This window comes from Mauremys mutica, chromosome 16 (genome assembly GCF_020497125.1).
Source record: "Mauremys mutica isolate MM-2020 ecotype Southern chromosome 16, ASM2049712v1, whole genome shotgun sequence".
In the NCBI taxonomy this organism is placed as follows: Eukaryota; Metazoa; Chordata; order Testudines; family Geoemydidae; genus Mauremys; species Mauremys mutica.
This window is the reverse complement of record NC_059087.1, coordinates 10,625,981-10,633,787: the sequence shown is the minus strand read 5'-3', so window position 1 is coordinate 10,633,787 and position 7,807 is coordinate 10,625,981. Positions and strand designations below refer to the sequence as shown.

At 42.2% G+C, this 7,807-nt stretch overlaps 1 long non-coding RNA gene across 1 annotated transcript in view; it reads left to right on the top strand.

Moving 5' to 3' along the window:
• The first annotated feature begins 5,315 nt into the window (after positions 1-5,315).
• LOC123351167 overlaps positions 5,316-7,807 on the top strand; it is a 28,911-nt gene continuing 26,419 nt past the window's right edge. Inside the window, exon 1 of the long non-coding RNA XR_006573943.1 lies at positions 5,316-5,805. This is a non-coding gene — a long non-coding RNA (uncharacterized LOC123351167). The remainder of the gene's footprint in view (positions 5,806-7,807) is intronic.

Genomic DNA, 7,807 nt, shown 5'->3' with positions numbered 1-7,807 from the left:
GAGATCAGTGACTACATTGCTCCCTCATCTGAGGTTTCTTGACTGCCTGTTGTCAAAGTGGTCACCAGTACTGAGGTCCTATTAGATTCCTCTGAGCTCCTGGTCACATGCATGGGCAAAAACATCTTCTTTCACCTTCAGCTGATGGAAGAAGTGCACCAAGTCTTCTCAGAGGCAGACCTTTGCCAGGGTTATCCATGTTTGTCTTACTTCAGGGGCTAGAAGGTTGCTATACCTGAGGCCAGTTGCTAGGCTACTCAGAAGCATTATTTAGTACAAAATACAGCTGCCAGCCCTCGAGGAAAAGCAGTGTGATAACAGCATTCGAACACAGGTGTAATATTATCTGCAAGTTAACTGACAGGTGGGATTCAAGGTGATGCCTAGTTGGTCTAGACTCCACTTATATCAGACCAGCTTTTCCACCTATACCATAACAACTACAATGGGAAGAGTGGGAGCAAAGCAGATTATCCCACATCTGCCTGCTGCGGGATCCTTATAGCATTCACAGAAGCTTCTGGTTCTGGCCACTGTCAAGGACAGGGTACTGGGCTAGATAGACCTTGGGTCATATCCAGTCTGGCAATTCCTGTGTTCCTAAGGAGTGCTTTAGCTCTCTGTCTCAAGGCTGAAGCTCATGGGAGCTGAGGTATTCAGTCTCACTGAACAGATGATGCCTGAGCCCAGTCCTAGCTGCTTTAGAGCAAAAGGTAAGATGCTTTCATTTTTTCAGACCTTCCACCAACCAACAGACCTCATTATCTCCTGAAAGTCTACTGGCTGCTATCTGATTCCATCAATCTTCCCAGAAGAGCTGAGACAGCTATTGCATGAGAAGCGAAGTATATACTTTAGGAAGATATTTGGGCCCATTAATAATGGGCCATAATGTGGAATCAATTTCTAAGCAGACCTCCCTATTGAGGTCAATGGGGAGTTGTGCTTTAACATGCTGATTGGATATGGCCTAAGATATACATTAACCTACTCACTTAGCTTCTTCATGATAGTTAGCCTTTTTTGATGGGATTTTATCTCGTCTGCTTTACTAAAAGTAAAAGATAAGAGATTATTCTCTGCTTCTCTTATAAAGTTGGCTAGAACACATGGAAGGATCAATGACTATAGCAGAAACGTAGGTGTTCAATGGGCCATTTTAGTGAAACAATGTTAACTTACTATCACAAATAGCTTCAGCTAGAAAGAGACAAATGATGTTATTTCAAGAGAAATAAAAGAATGTGAAGGGTTTTTTTTTTTTGGCATCAGGCTACAAAGAGGGATTAGAGTGTCCCCATGGAAAAAAAAAAGCCCCCACACTATGTGCTATGGACAGTACAATCATACTTTACAAGTGATATAAGCAAGATTCTCCTAAATCCAACACATGCAGACCTGTTTCAAACATGCTAAACTGTTCAAGGGTTTAAAGTCTGTTATATCTGTTAAAAATGTGACAGTTTCTGAAAACCATGACGATATTGTTTTAATTACTATTATTAATTGCTTGTAGCTCTTAGAAACCCCAACTGAGATCAGAGTCCCGTTGTGCTAGACCGGTATTTCTCAAACTGGCGGTCTTGACCCAAAAGGGAGTCTCAAGGCAATTGTATGGGGGACATGAGATCACAAAAAATATTGCCCAGGGGAAGGGGAGTACAGCAGCAGATGCTGCTCTCTGGCCGCCCAGCTCTGACAGCAGCGCTGCCGCCAGCAGCAGCGCAGAAGAAAGGGTGGCAATACCATGAGTATGCACCAATAAGTATGCACAGTAATTTGCTATCAGTTTTTTTGGGAGGGTGGGGAGGGGTCATCACAGCCGGAAATATTTTCAAAGACAGGGCCCAGCAAAAAAAGTTTGAGAACACCAGTGCTAGATACTATACCAACACATAATGGCAGACTGTCCCTGCTTCCAAGAGCTTTCGGTCTACATAGGGAAGACTTAAGAAGGATGGGAGAAATAATGTCATCCTCCTTTTATAAACGAGGAACTGAGGAACTAAGGTCTCACAGTAAAGTCCGTGATAGAGCTGGGAACTGGAGGCAGATCTCCTGACTCCCAGCTCAGTGCTTTAACTACACGACCATCTTCCCTTGCTGTATAATTGAATATTGTAAAACATAGCAGATAAAAATGGGAAAGATCTAATGTCCTAGACGACTGAGGGAACCTCACTACCTCCTGTCTTTTGGCAACAGATAACATTCCTTGTGATTTCTAAAAGCAAGAAAGCTGATGAAGGGCACAGGGCTTATTCAGCTTAGGTGACTCTTGAAGCAAGATTTATGCAGGATTTCCCCCCATCTTTAAGTGCATTAAAATAAATAATACCTGTTATTTAAAAAAAACAGCTGTAAAATGATCTCGCTGACATAAAAAGGATTTGCCTTAATTGTGAAATAATCCTTTGGCTCCAGAACCATACAGTAACTTTTCCATCCCCAGGGCAACATTTTACTGCTATTATTAGTCTCTAAACCAGACACATAACTGGCAAATCTACAGCAAAATTGAACGTCAAGTCACAGAAGAACTTCTGTTGCTCTTAAGGATTTGCTGCTAAAGTTTTTCTGTTCTGCTGGGACTGATCCAGCACCCAGTGAAGAAATAGGAATCTTTCTATAGACTTCAGTGGATATTGGAATTCGTTTTTGGAATTGAGGTATCCCTGTGAGGAGAAGTCAGACATTCCATAGATAAATCGTTTTGTATGGGAGCAGAAAATCACTTCTCTGGATCATATGATGTTAAAGGAACCTTGATGGATAAAATAAAGGCAGCTAGAGACCATTGATTTCATAAGTACCTCTTGCATGTTAATGGCTGACAATATGAACCATACTTAGTACAAGAAGGAAACATAGAAAGAGCAAACATCCTAAGCATGTGTGGAAACTTTCCTTTTTCACTGATCCTTGTGACTTAGAGGGATAGTGCCCAAATAAAAACATAACCTAGAAAATATATATATTCCTCAAATACAGTCATCTTTGAAGAACATTCTGAGCTCAGCAGTAGGAAAGCCAAGAACCCAAAGTATGTGGAGAAGGAGAAGCAATCAATAAAAGCCTTCTTATCAAGTTGCCCCTTGATAGAAAGGAGCTTTGGGATGACTTTATCCAATAACTTCCTTGTGATGGGGTAGTCTGCTCCCTTAAGGGTAGTGATACCTACTGGTCAGCACACCCTGTCATGTGGCTTGGCCCTTTAAAATTTTAGAAGGTCCAGTGTATTGATACAGACAAGGACCTAAGAGATATTGATAGAGAGGAAGCTGTCCTGGGAATAAGTAATGCTTGGGAGGAAATCCTGTCACTGCGTCTTTAAGGGCCTGGGGCCAGGAGCCTTGCAGAGAGGGTGCGGCAAGGCTCCCTCTCACTCAGCCAGTTGGGGATGAGGTAGGGGAAGGGGACCGGCATAAATGCTGTCTCTTCCCTCATAGCAGGGTAGCTACTAGCAGGAGAAGATTGGGCTGTTGAGTCTCTGGGTCTGAGGGCTAACTGGGGAAAAGAGGCCAGCTGAGGCAGAAGCTGGCTAAATTATAGCCCAGCTCCAAGGAGGAGAGCTGGGGACTTCTGTTCTGAACTTGTTGAGCGGGACATTTAGATGGACCCAGAGTAGGGTGAGCTGGGGCAACTAACCAAAGTGAGTAATGCTGGTAGAAAGACTTAATAAGTCAGACCTCATTAAGGGGAGCATGCCTTGAACCAATGCAGTCTGGGTACTTGACTGACAGAACTGCAGGGGGCCCTGAGCGTAATCCCCCTGACAGGCCATGAGAGGGCCACCAAGTGTTGTGCTGGAGAGCAGCACCCCATGACACCCCTCTTCTGCTAAACACGCACATGCTCTTTCAGAGTCCAGTACTGGCTGCAGTTATGAAATACAGCTTGGATGGAAACTTGTCAATGAGGCATGTGGCTCAAGTGAAACAAAAGAGCAGTGCCTGCCTTCAAAATGCAGAATATCGTTGCGCAGACCTGGTCTGGTGCTGCTGGCCTGCTCTGATGCTTTGCACAGTAATGCATCTGTTTACATACCCTAAGCTTGATTGTGACCTTCGGTTTTGATTTCTTAGCCAAGATGAGATCAAGTAAAACAAAACATCAACAATCAGTGACCTTCTTAACCCACAGGCTATAGAACCTGTTGATTTATGGCATGATGCTGGGGACATGATTTTTCTCTGTAGAAATCCTTGCCCTCCCTGAAACGATTTTTTTTAACATTTCTTTTTGAGGAGACACCTTGCATTTTCTTGAAGTGGTGATCCTGATGGAATTCCATACTTCCAGTTAGCTGGCCTCTTCTCTAATGTGATATTTTCTAATGCTGACATAACAGGTTACAACAAACTTCACCTGGAATGGTCCTTTAGAATATGTGCTAACTCCTTATGCTAAACTATCTATTCAATCTTGTATTTAATTGTGATACTCGGAGTTCCTTTCCCAGATCTGATGAAGAGCTCTGGGTAGCTCAAAAGCTTGTTTCTCTCACCAATAGAAGTTGGTCCAATAAAAGATATTACCTCATTCACTTTGTCTCTCCAATATCTTGGGACCAACACCGCATACAACAAAGAGGGCATGCTTATTGGTTCCATTTTCGTTCTCAATCTCATTACAAGATGGTTTGCAGAAACACCCGGGTATAAGAACCTGATCAGAAAACATGGTGCATTGTCTTGTTGAAAGCATCTTTGCATTTTCCACATGAGGAAAAAGTGGGTGGTCCATGCAAAGCATTGGTTCCTAGTTAAATCTTTTATCGAGTACTTAACCATTCAAATAGTCAGCCTCATGGTGGAAGAACTGGAAGATTATTGGTAAACAAACTACATTCATCTTGTGCCTTTCTTCCCAAAGCAATTTACAAAGTGATACAAGCCAGGCATCTCCTCATTCATCACTGAAAAACAACCTGCTCTGGAGTGAAGGGTGGCAACTAGTTTCAATGATATACAGCAGTTTAGGACAAGAAGCACAGAATATATTTACTCTATTGAAACTGCAGTGGTTGTTTAGAGAGACAATATAATAAAACAGGATGAAATTTGGCCGGAACGCTAGTGTTTACACCTTCTCTTACAAAAATCCAAAGGCCTTTGTTTTATGTCTCATCCAAAAGATAGCACTTCCAGCAGTGCAGTGACCCATCTCAACATGAGAGCCATGCCTCCTGCTGAATAACAAACATTGCCTTCAGATGCTCTTTTGAGACTTTAGAAAGGCATACTGGCTCTTTAAGGGTGTGTCTGGCCCAGTGGGCCTTTTCCTTGGGTCACAGTCTCTTTTTGGGTATTCTGGGTGTTGTAGTTCCCAGAAGGAGCACGTGACAGAGCAAGGCTTGCTGGGAAGCAGGAGAAAGGACAGGTCCTAGCCCTCAGTAAGAAGAGAGCCTAGGTAGGGAGTAAGAAGTTGGGTAGAGGTTCCTCATGCTGAGAGCTGGGGGAAGAAAGAACCTGGTGAATAGCTACAGAGAGCTAGGCAAGTTGGGGAGCAGTGATGCATTAATAGAGGTGAACCTGAAGATTTAGATAGCTGCAAGTTGGTGTGAGATCAGTGGTGTGACCTTGAAGCCTGTTGTCTGCACCTGCTCGGTTTAGGGGCTCCAAGTTAAGGCTTCCAGAGATAGAGAGGAAGTTGCACCCCTTGCATTAGGGGGATGACTGTGTCCCAGGGAGGCCATGGATCTGTGTTTTACTTGGACTTAATTACCCAGGAAGAAGTAGCCTTTTAACCAAAACAAAAGCCTTCATCACCCAACCAGCCAGAGGGAAACCTGCTGCCATAAAGGTAAGAGTCCCCTACAGATCAATTCTGTTCAAGTAGGAGTTCAGTATGACTCAGTTAATCTGGTGAAATCTGACAGGGTGGAAACCATAATATAGTATAGTAAGATGGGGAGAAAACTCTAATGACATGAAGCTTTTGACCCAGTTGTATCAATCTATCCAGTGACAAGCAGATTGGATTAAAATCTGCATTGTCCCCAGAGTGTTGTTTTCTCTGTAGCTTGCTTTTCCTAGAAAAGGAAGCTACACACTTGATTTATGTCTCCTGTTTACTAAAATCATGATGCTTTAATATGAGACCCACTCTTCAAATGTTACTTAATGCTACCTTTCCTTCTACTGTTCACTTAAAAAAAAGTTGGTAATTGTCCCTCTGCTATTTCTGGTATTGAGCCTTCAGCAAACCTTCTGGATGATCGTGATTTATGACTTAATTTCATTTGTTCTTGCTCTGTGTTTTGGTGTGTTTTTTAAATTGTGGCATTGAAACTTTAACCTAGGGTTTGGAGTGCTTACTGGAAAATCATGGTTTTAGTTGACTGGCACGTATATCTGCAAAGGGAAAGTAATTCTAGTGACCCAAACCTTTGTGTAGTAAAATAACACACATCCTGCATTAGATTATGACTTCCTGAGCTGTCTCTTTCGGTGTTTTATAGGCTTAAGTAAAATTAGCACAAATCTGCAGTTTCTGCAAGTCAATCATGTGTTTTAAAACCTATGACGAAAGAATCTGATTATGTTACAACTTTAGGGTGGTTATTGCTAACCTCTAATAAAACCATGGCAGTACCTTACTCTCTAAGAATAAAAAAGTTGGCCTCTAGGTCATGACACTTAGTTTCTGTAGCATTAGCCCAGACTGCTGTGTGCCTAAATTATTGGCTTTGTGAGCTGTTAGCTGAATATTAACTCTACATTTAATAAAATCTTGACATCTGTAGTGTCTCATCTAGTGGGGTATCCTAATGAAGACCATGACTGATTGTTTCTCTGATGCAGCCATTGGAGAATTCTGTAGCTGCTGCAGTTCACATCAGAGCATTTCCAGATCAATTTCAGGAGGCAGTACTCCCTGCGAACACACCCTTTTAGAAGACAGCCCAGGTGTGGTCCATGTTGATATCATAGTCGCAGCCAGAGGTCCCAATCAAGATTAGTACTCTTGGTGTGCTATACAAGGTCAGGTGAAGCCCCTTTTCTGCAAATGAGCCCCTTTTCTGCAAACATATGCCTCAGATGTTGAATGTTTTAGTGAGATCTGGTGGGAAGAACTAAATACTGTGTGTTGGTCATTGACGAAGACTGGACAAGAGAACTGAAATAGCATAATATGAAACTCACATTCTGTCGATATCTGCATTTACCGTAACTGTAAAATTACTGGGACTCCTCAATACTTTTGTGAACAATTTTGCTGCTTTTGTTTACCTGCTCATATAACAGTTAGCTTTTGGAGAAGCAGTCACTGTTAGTTGTGATTGTTTTCTGTTTAGCATATGACTAATAAAGTCTGTCTTGTCTGGTCACTGACAGAGAACCCCCCCTTTTTTTTTTTTTGCTGCCCTTTCACCAAATGGTCAACAACAGGCAGTAAGTGCTCAGTTGTGACTGTTTAAATTATTTTGGTTTCTTTGGGCATGGTAGTCAGATGGTATTCTGAGTGGAATGATTATTATCTAATTATGGATTTAGATCGGGGTCAGCAACCTTTCAGAAGTGGTGAGCAGAGTCTTCATTTATTCACTTTAATTTAAAGTTTCGTGTGCCAGTAATACATTTTAACGTTTTTTAGAAGGTCTCGCTTTATAAGTCTATATATTATATAACTAAACTACTGTTGTATGTAAAGTAAACAAGGTTTTCAAAATGTTTAAGAAGCTTCATTTAAAATTAAATTAAAATGCTGATCTTACGCTGCCGGCCTGCTCAGCCCGCTGTCGGCCTGGGGTTCCATTCACCTAGGCCGGCAGCGGGCTGAGTGGTGCCTGCAGCTGGGACCC